The 10,715-nt window shown below is 34.0% G+C and overlaps 1 pseudogene; it reads right to left on the reverse strand.

The window, feature by feature from the left end:
* Positions 1-725: 725 nt before the first annotated feature.
* LOC149528466 (uncharacterized) lies at positions 726-7,131 on the reverse strand (annotated as a pseudogene).
* Between the last annotated feature and the right edge of the window lie 3,584 nt (positions 7,132-10,715).

The following is a 10,715-nucleotide window of genomic DNA, read 5'->3' on the forward strand; positions in this document are numbered from 1 at the left end:
GTCATCATTTAATGGGTCAAAGGGGGTCAATGGGTGAACCTATGACCCCCCTTGACCAATATGAACAATTCTAATATGTCGCTAAGGGTCCTAAGACCTCTAGGGACATATGTCATCATTTAATGGGTCAAAGGGGGTCATAGGTCACCCTATGACCCCCTTTGACCCATATGAACAATTCTAATATGTTCCTAGGGGTCCTAGGACCCCTAGAAACATATGTCGTCATTTAATGGGTCAACGGGGTCATAGGCTCTATGATCCCCTTTGACCCATATGAACAATTGTTATATATGTCCCTAGGGGTCCTTGGACCCGACCCCTAGGGACATATGTCATCATTTAATGGGTCAAAGGGGGTCATAGGTCACCCTATGACCCCCTTTGACCCATATTAACCATTCTAACGTCATTCGAAGTAGTGAAGTTGAAGTTAGCTCTCGAAACTACGTAGGTGCCATTGTGGCAGCCGAGGGCTATCGCAGAATAATAGATGTTGCAGGCGGAATATTCATATGACTTGCAGAGGGTTTCGATGCAGGGAGAGGGGAGAGTCGGTGGAGGATTTGTATGATTTGGTGGAGCAGCGAAGGATGGAATAGTCAGTGGTGAGATCGATCATATGAAAGGGGTTTAATCATATATATATATATATATATATAGGTTGCATATACGAATAGTGTGAACAAAGTTTGCCTTTGCGAGTAGGATCGGCTTAGTTGCATTTAGTTCCTTACAAATATATGAAAGGGGTCCAACAGACTAGATAACACATGACCATCTTCTCTTGCTATTTTCATCACTTGTAGAGATGAAACATTAGGGGGAATAGAACCTGATATGTTGTTAGATGAAAGGTCTAAGATCTAGAGCTGCTTTAGTTGGAGAATTTCTGGAGGAATACTACCCCTAAAACGATTGCCATTAATCATCAACACTTGAAGGGCTGATAGATTTCCTAATGACCGTGGAATTTCCCCATCAAATCTGTTGTGCCCAATATCTAGTATTTGCAATCTTGTGCGGCCTCACCCAATCTGCTGTAGTATAGATGGCAATTGCATTGTGGTACTTTTAATTTGATGTTTTGATATAGTTTCGGGACTATAGGGTTATGTCATTTTAATATCAACATTTCAGTGATTTGCAAGTATGAGAATCTATTTGATATATTTAACGATTTCATTTCATGTTCTAATTAATTTAGTTGCTTAAATGGAAACTAAATTGCATAAATACTTGAATGTCAAATTGTAATGTTCAAATGAAAATTAGCACTAAAGGATAGATTTAGATATGCAAACGAACCCAAGTCATATGTTGGATCGTTTAATGATTATAAGAATGGTGATAATGCTTAGAACGGTAATTTTGTCAGGATAAGAAAGATAAAGGTTGATACCCATATGTTGAGATTGTAATGTTTTGAATATGAATCAAATGGAAGTTAATTATAGATGCACTTAGATGAAAGTTAAATGAATATGACATTGCAATGTTTCTTTTCATAGTATTTAGAATGGAAATTATTAGATGGAGTTAAATGTATAGGTTAATATGAGTTCTGAGACATTGAATTTATTCTACACTTATTTATATGTATTTAGATATTACTTTATTGGGCTACTAATGTTTAAGTGGAGTGTGTAGGAAAGTTGAACCATGGAGATAATTGGGGGAAACAAGGTTCAATCTTATGTGAACACAGTAAAGCCAAGGTGAATCTTTGGAAGATTCAAAATCTCGTTGTATTGTGTTTATTTCGTAATATGAATGTGCATGAGTGTTATAGTTAGAGAGCATGATTAATTAGAGACATGTCATCGTGATGAGTAAAGTGTTTTAATGTGTATGTGTGTCATTTTGTATTGTCTCTGTGTAAATGACATGTCAAATAGGATTCTTTGGCATGAAGTCACTTAACCTAAGCCTAATCCTCATTATGAAATCAATTAACCCACCTTGAAGAGTGTTAGGAAGAGTCACCTTCTTGACGGAATTCAAGTTATAATTGATAGGAATTTTAGAGAGCCTAGAGTGAGTCCTAAGTGTTAATTTTGTGAAAATAAGTTACCCACATGGTAATAGTATGGGTTGGGGGCTTAAATACAATCATAAGTGGGTCTAGGGGACCCTAAAAAGAAGTCATTTCCAAGCCAATTCGAAAATCATATTCTTACATGACTTCTTCCCTCATTACACCACTTGGTTAAGTTCTCATTGGTGGAGGATACAAGAAAGTAAGAGGGGTAGGTGAGGATGAAAGTGGAAGGTCTTTATAGGGAGCTTGTGCCAGTCTTGGTGCTCATTCACCCACTCTCTAATTTTAGAGACAGCCAGGGATTGGAAAGGGAAAAAGGTTGGAAGCCAAGCAGGAAGACGTCTTCATCCCATTGTCATAGCTTGTAAGAAGGTTAGTGTTTCATGCCATGCTTTCTTTATATTTGATAGCTGAAATGGAAAATGATAAGAGTGCCTTTTGTAGGATTTTTCTTGGGATTCTTGTGTTGTGATGTCTTGTAAGGGTGTGTTTTGTACATGAAATTTCTTGGGGTTTCCTTAAGATTTTCTTGTTTGTTGGCATGTTGAAATTTGTTCATGGGTGTGAAGGCTTCACTCACCCTTGGGAGGGAAGAGCAAGCCTTGGGGTGAAGGGGTTAGTTGGGCCTGAAATATAGTTGAGAACCTTGGAGTATGGGCTCCATTGTATGCCATATTCTTTCATTACTTGAGAATGGTGGTGTGGTAAGAAGGTTGACGAAGTATGAAAATTCAAGGATGCTTTGGATGATGATAGTATGATTGGAGGATGTTGTGGAAGCCCCGAAAGGGCATGAAATCTGTTGTTTTGCGAAAGCCTGAAAGGCTATGGAAATTATTGATTTATGAAAGCCCTGAAAGGGCATTAAAATTGTTGTTACGGATTTTTGTAAGATATGGCAAGTCTCCTAATTGAGAGCCCACCTTCACCCAATGTTTATGATTCCATTTGTGAATCATTGTGCAAACCTTGGTTGGGGTTGTATATGTGTTGCTAAATGTGTGAGTTTGCTAGTTCATGTTGCTGTGGTGTTGTCGGATGTATCTCGATTGAGCCTTGTTTCCCCTAGCGCGAGGGTGGCCTCCTTGAGGCCTAGGTTGGGAGTTGAGCCTCCATGGTTCATTATTTTTATCTCTTATCTGTAGGTCCTATTTGGACGATTCTTGAAAATTTGGAGCTCTCAAGGTCTTCCATGTGCATAGGAGCTGAAAACATTCTTGTTGTATTTGAGTTGAAGCTATGAGTAACATTGAGTAGCTTTAATGCTTTCCTTTGTCAAGAATTTTTCCATTGTTAAGAAGTTTTGGAGGAACATCTAAGTTTAGGGAATAGCATTTCTATTGTATTAGCTGACTAAAGAAATCTTACCACCTTTTATGTATTGGAAGAATCATTGATGGAACCATGTACTGTGTGTGAGGAGATAAGTAGTTTTGGTTCATTAAGTTGATGTGCTTCTTCTTATCTAGTTAGATTGCAAGAATGACTCTCATTATCATGGAAAGCTAGAATTAACTAGAAGTATCAAATCATGTAATGGTATTGGCATGAAAACGTTATTACAATTCTTTTAAACCAATTAAGATACATGCATTTTAGCATTGGATCCTTATAGAAGAATGTAAAATTAGCTCTTGAGCAAGTGATTTACTCAATTTAAAAACTTACAGCTTAGAATCCATTTAGTTTGATTCATCTAAAACTTCCAACATGTTTTTCCATATGTTGTTTTACATTGAGTTCTTTGTGCAACTGATTTAATAAGTTATTCATTTACATTGTATGATCAAGTCTAATAACTCATAATGTCTCATTGTAATTATCTATGGTAGATGACCACTATCAAGGGAGAAGAAAATCGTTTTGAATTTTGAAATATCTGAAAGTGTGTGAGCCATATATATATTCGAAAGTTTCTTCAATATTTTTTAAATCCATAGATGAAAATAATTAGATCTTGTTCATGTAAGAATTTTGGCATGTTCCTTTAGATAAATAGAGCAATAAGATCATCCATTTAGATTATCATAATATAATATAGAAATCTCCAATGTAACATTGCATAAGTGAGAAACAAATAGATGACATATAATGTAGAAAGAATAAAACATTAAGCTTGCTGTAGATACACAAACCACTCTCTGGATTATATATGGAGAAAATGGGAAAACATATCTAGTAATACAGAGCAATATAATAATCAAAGAATATTCTATAGTATTTCTTAAATAAAGTAATAGAACACCTAGTTAGCTTGCAAGATATGACAAATTAAAATAATAATAAAAACAAACACTAGCTACACATCATAATCATTTCAAAATGGAAAGATCAAAAAATGTTAAAGATTAAATTCCCAAGGATGGGACGACCTAGCAACTAGATAGGACATATAACAATAAAATAATAAACAAATAAATAAAAATTAACTCTAAGGTTACTGCCCAATGTAACAAGTCAATCATGACACTATAAAAACAAATCTTGGTAAATAAATACACAAAACAAGGTGTGACTGGGCGCCCTTTTTATCTCCATTTCTTGGCACGTGTGAATGAAGGGAGGGGCTGTACACTAGTCTGACATAAGTCAGCAAGCCTCTTAAAATGGCGTTGACAAGAAGAGGGGTGCAGGATGAACATAAACCTTAGGTTCCGTGCTCTTTAATTAACACATCACATCATGCATGGGGAGGTGAATCAGCGCCTAGGAAAGAGACCACAGGAATTTCGAATTCTGCACTTTACACCACATACTTAGTCTAAATAAAACAAAAAGCCAAATGAATGCTTAGCAACTTGGACGCCTTGGGAAGTAGGGAGAAGTAGTAGGATGAGATAGGGGTAGATTAGAGTAGGTATGGTTCTAGTGATTCTTGTGCAGAGAATTTCTTTTTAATTTAAGATTTTTAGGTGGTCGTTAGTAGTATGACTTGGATAGGACAGCATAAAGGAAATAAAGTATATTAGGAATATTAAATATGAATAGGTAAATAGATAGGGTGTAGGTTAAGAAAACCTTATAGCTAGTGAATGCTATTGAAACTTAGAGATAATAATAATAACAATTAGAATAATATTAAGATATTTAAGGGGCTTAGGTATTTGGTTATATATATATATATTTTTTAGATCAAAAATTTATTAGATAATTTAGAGGGTAAACTTTATACGTATGGCTATTATGAGACTAATACGATTCGATAATGCAAAATGTTTGAGGATAGTGAAGATTGTTTGTTAAGTAACATTTTAATGTTCTTATGGATTTATTAGAAAGAGATATAAGAATGTTACATTAGAATGTTGGAATGGAGTTGAGATTAATTCTAAAATAAAATTTACATAAAATGTTCATATCAATGTTATAAATTCATTTTAAAATTTAAGTTTATGTGTAGTGTTGTTATTGACGAACGACATCCACCGAATTTAGTTTCCAACTAAGCTTAACCAATGATAGAGAACAAAGTAGAATGATAAGCTTTATGACACTTATATGCCTTAGATGTAGTGAGATGAGAAACCAATATCATGGAAGCGGAATTTATTGAATGAAGTATATAAAAGCTCCATGTCTTTCCAAGGGATGACTCTGTGTTAACATTGTAGTGAATTAAAGTATAAGGATGTGTCGATTTATTTGAGATTGTTCTCAGTGTCAAGGAGAGTTAGAGATAGTTCAGATTATTGTCATTTGCTAGGAATATAGTTAAGTTAGTGAAGATTAACCCTAAGAATAATATTGATAAAAAAGAAATTTAAAAAAAAATTTTTAATGTGTTTGCTTTGTCTGCCTTGTCGGGCTACGGGCATGACAAATCTCTTGCAATTGGTGATTGATGGAGGGAAAGTGTCACTTAACTTATTATTTCTTACCATCAAAGAGGAGCAGCATAGCCTTTTTGGTATGCTTCCCTCCAGACCATTACCTCCTAAATTCAACACTTGAATTTCCTTATAGTTTGAGAAGCATGGAGGAATTTCGCCCTTCAGTTTGTTGTTTGCCAGATCTAACTTCAGAAGGTGATCGATATTGCACAAACTTGGAGGAATGGTGCCAATTAGAGCATTATCATTAACCACCAAGAGCTGTAGATATGGAGGCCACAGAGATGGTAAGTGTCCAGTCAATGCATTTCTGGGCACGTCTAACACTGTCATCCAATGAACAGATCTGTTGGGGATAATAAGTCTGCCATGCAAATGATTTCCAGGGAGGTTTAACATGTACAAATCAGTATTGTTCTTCCATACCCAGGAGAGGATTTCTCCAAACATGTTGTCGCAACCCAACGTCAAAGTTTGTTGTACTGATAATCAGCACACAATAAGATAAAACAAATATTTTAATTCTGCAAGATTGTGGAGCAGAGTATCTGAAATCGTAATTGAGGAGAGCCAGAGAATCTTAACAGATGATGGTAATGCCAGCTGCGAAGAAGTGATGTAATCATGGAATGAGAAATTGCGTGCATAAAGCTGCTCAAGGGAGGAAAGCCTATTGAGCAGAGCAATTCCATGAAATTTGTTGATGGAAAGACCTAAGAACTTAAGCAAAGGTAGATTTTGCAGACATGGAGGCAGTAATCCAGTTAGTTGGTTATAACTTATATCTATATAGGTAAGATTGGTTAACTGACAAATCCCAGTGGGAAGAATCCCACTCAAACTATTGTTTTTGAGCTGCAGATATTGAAGATGAGAGAGATTTACCAAACAAGAAGGAATATTACCAGTTAAACCAATGCTCCGCAAGTCGAGGTATTTGAGAAAAGGAAGGTTGCACAAGCAAGCAAATATGACTCCACTCTGCACGCCCTGCTGTGCATGGTTGGTGTAATCACTCAAATTCACTCGCTCTACATGGTTGGTGAGATTATTGCAAGTTATGCCTTCCCACATGGAGCAACAATCACTTCCATTAACCCATGAATTGAGAATGCCATCAGAGATATTTAAGGCTGCTTTGAACGAAAGGAGGGCTTGGGATTCTTCAGTAGGACAATTGAGCAAAGCAATACATAGGTTTGTGGAAAGGATGATAAAAACTGTACTAATCAAGGCAGAGTTAATCGTAGCAACAGCCATTGCTTTTACAAAGTTGGAAGTAATGCTATTGTCAATCAATTCACGATCTACATGGGGTTACAGAAAAGGGCGTGTTGACCATAATGTTATCAGTTGTTTATTGACACCAAGTCCGGGTGACAGAGGAAAAGGTTGTGTTGACTATAATGTTATCGGTTGTTTATTCACCCCACGTGGGTGGGAAAGGATACACTCACTTTAAACATCACATTAATAATTGAACTAAAAGTGTTAAAACGTTAAATTTGATTTTTTTTTAAAAGTTTAATTTATTTCTAAATATGTAATAGGATGTCAAAATACATTTGAATTATAATAATAGTAATGTTATTAAAATGAAAACTATTATAATTAAATATATTTGTTATCAATGAGCAATAATCTAAAAGGTTAAGTTGGTTCTAATATATTAGATGTTTATTATTATAATTAAATAATTATTTAGAAATAATTGAATTATTAATTTAGAAAATTGAAATATTTAATTACTAATAGTTATATATTAAATAATAACATTCAAATTCATATTTAAATAATTATTAAAGTTGTTGATTGTAGATGGATTTATAAAATTACATTGAATTATGAAACTCTTCATGAATTTAAATGGTTAGAAAGTTAACATTATTTGTATTAGAGTATATATATCAAACAATGGATTGGTGTAGAAAAGTTATTAGTATATACACTAACTTATAAATTAATAATAATTATATTCAATCTTGAAGTCCAAATTTAGAAGAATTATTAGTAGTTTCTTTTTTTGAGTTTTAGTGTATTTCAAGGGTAGAAATGATAGTACTACATTATAAAAAAAAGTGTATAATAAGAATCCATGCTCTGAGAGTCTATATGGAAAAAAATCTATTATAAAATATGAAAAAAAACAAGTTGTAGTAGTCTAAATATTCAATAATATAAAAATACATTAAGTGGTAAGAAAAATAGTGACACAGAGAGAGTCATTTATCTTATGCAAAACATTAACAAGAATGATAATGCCATCAATTGGAACCATCACAAGTAGGCCTCAACTAGTGAGAGCATCCCCTCCTTTTGATCTAGAAACCACTAAGAATGAAAAGGAGACATAGATAGCTTCAAGTTTGAAACTTTCTACATTGTTAGCTAGCTAGGAACACTAGTATTTGCATCCACAACTCCATCATTAGAAATGCTCTTGTTCTTAGACTGAAAGGGTGTTTTATTGTGTTTGCTTCTTGAAGTTCTAGGGCTTTCTTTATGGTCTTTCTCATTATTGATCTTGATGGTGGCACCATCAATGGTTGTTTTTTCAATTCTAAGTTTGATCTCTATAACTTCTTCAATGTTAGCCAAAAATCTAAGACAAAGATATTTTCAAAGCTCTTTTTTGAAGTTGCAAATAAATAGGTCAATGAATAGCTTGTCAAGAATACCATATGACTTTTTCTTGGTTAAATGTATCCACATTTAAAGCAATGTCATGAAAGGTTCCATAGGTTTTTCGAGTATCACACAAATCAATCATGACAGACTCAAGTTAACAATTCTAGGCATCTAGAGTGATATGAATTTATCTTTTACTCTTTAAAAGACTTGATTGGTGGGGCTAATTATTAAAGCCACCCCATTATACTCCCTTCAATACTACAAGATAAAATTCTAATAAGATTGTTTTCATAACTAGAAAAGTCTAATGTGGTAACAAATAATCCTCTTTAGTGATCTTTAGAGTCTCCTTGTCATCTATATTTGTCAAGGTTTGATATGTCCCTACTACTATGAAAAGGAGGCATTGGTATGCTAGGATCATAAGGATATGGAACAATATCCTCAGTAGAAAAAATGGTTGAGGATTTCCTTGTGTTCTTAAGGTCATCTATTTATCATCTCATGGACCGAATCACATTCATCAAAGGATTGTCAATAAACATGGTGTTTAATGTGTTAGTGAACTTGTAGTTTGGTTCTATGTAAAAGGGTAACTTATGTCTTTTACTCTATCACCATTTCAAGATTTTTCTTTTTTGGCTCCACTAGACCCATCTTTGTCTTCCAATGTGATTAGGAACACATCAAATTTATAAGGCATCTTTACCCCTTCATCTACAATATCATTGAAATATTATTGTGGATCATGTTTCATAACCTCAATAAAGAGATTAAAGAGCTTAGTATTTTTAATAGAATCATTTTTATAGTCATCAATCATGTCCTAATCCTCATTATTGTTCTTATGGTTGTAATGGTGATCATGATGTTGGAAATTTGTTCAATGCTCCCCTTAGGACTTGTGACAAGGGCTTAACTCCCTCATGTGTACTATAAGTTGAGTGGTTGAATCAAGCATTGATAGACTGGTCTTTTGGTGCAATGGAAACCCTACTCTAAAAAGTCGTATTAGAGCTTGGTCAGAGGTTTAAACCCTTAGACCCTTGCATAATGTTGAGGGGGAGATAGTTGGAAATTTTTTTAGTGCTTTCCTTGGGATTTGTGACAAGGGCTTAGCCACCTCATGTGTACTATAAGTTGAGTGGTTGTATTAGGCATTGATATATCATTCTTTTGGTGCAACGACAACTCCACTCTAACATATGGTGTTCCTAATACACTAGAAAATTCCTTAATGGTCATGTCGTTCATCTCTCAAAGCCATTTACCTATGAATTTTAGCTTGTCTTAACCAAAATATAATCATTATTGATCTTGGCCTAAGACAAATAATATGGTAAATGAGATGAAACTTTAGGTTAGGACTCAACGTAGATTCTAGGTTGTAATGATAACTTTGGAATATAATATGCAAGCTAGGATATGACTTTTGAAGCTAATATGATGATTGTATATATGATTATTAATCCATGTGAAGCAGGGTTTGATGCAAGAGTAATGATAAGGGGGATTAGTTGCGATGCTAAATGATAAATATGATGCTAACAAAAGAACTCTAGGTCTGAAAATGGTAGTATAGGAAAGATAAACTTGTGCTATGCTAGATAGACACAACAAAATTTACTAAGAGAGTAGGATATGATCTAGTATATGATGTACTCTAATAAAGTTTTCCTAAATGATATTGATTTATCTGCCCTTCATAAGGATGATGAACCTCAAGTGACTAGGATGATTGTGACAACCAAAATAGGATTCTAGACCATAAGTAAGTAACCTAGGTGCATGCTAAAGGCATAGCTGACTAGTGAAGGGTAAATACAAGTATGTCGACTAAATAGTAATGACCTAAAATAAGATTACTAATGAAATATAGGCCTAGATATCATAATTTAAAGTTGAATTTTAGAATGCAAATAATGATTGTATTTTGAGATATCTATGTTACGAGTGCATGAACATAATACATAAGTTCAACTCTAGTGAATAAAAAATAAAGGTGTAGAAGTGTAAGAATGTAGGTATACTGACTAGAAGTAAAAGAACATTAAGAAAAAGTACAAGTCTAGTAAATAATCCATTTTTTCTTTGTCTACAAGTTTTAGCAAGGTTTTAGTAAGGTTTGTGGTAAGTTGTATCAAGAATTAATTTTAAAAAAGGAAGAAAATATTGGTAAGTAGCAGATGTTTCCACCACAAGTCAAATTATAA

Source organism: Cupressus sempervirens, chromosome 11, assembly GCF_028749045.1.
Source record: "Cupressus sempervirens isolate cs-2001-9-10 chromosome 11, ASM2874904v1, whole genome shotgun sequence".
Lineage (NCBI taxonomy): Eukaryota > Viridiplantae > Streptophyta > Pinopsida > Cupressales > Cupressaceae > Cupressus > Cupressus sempervirens.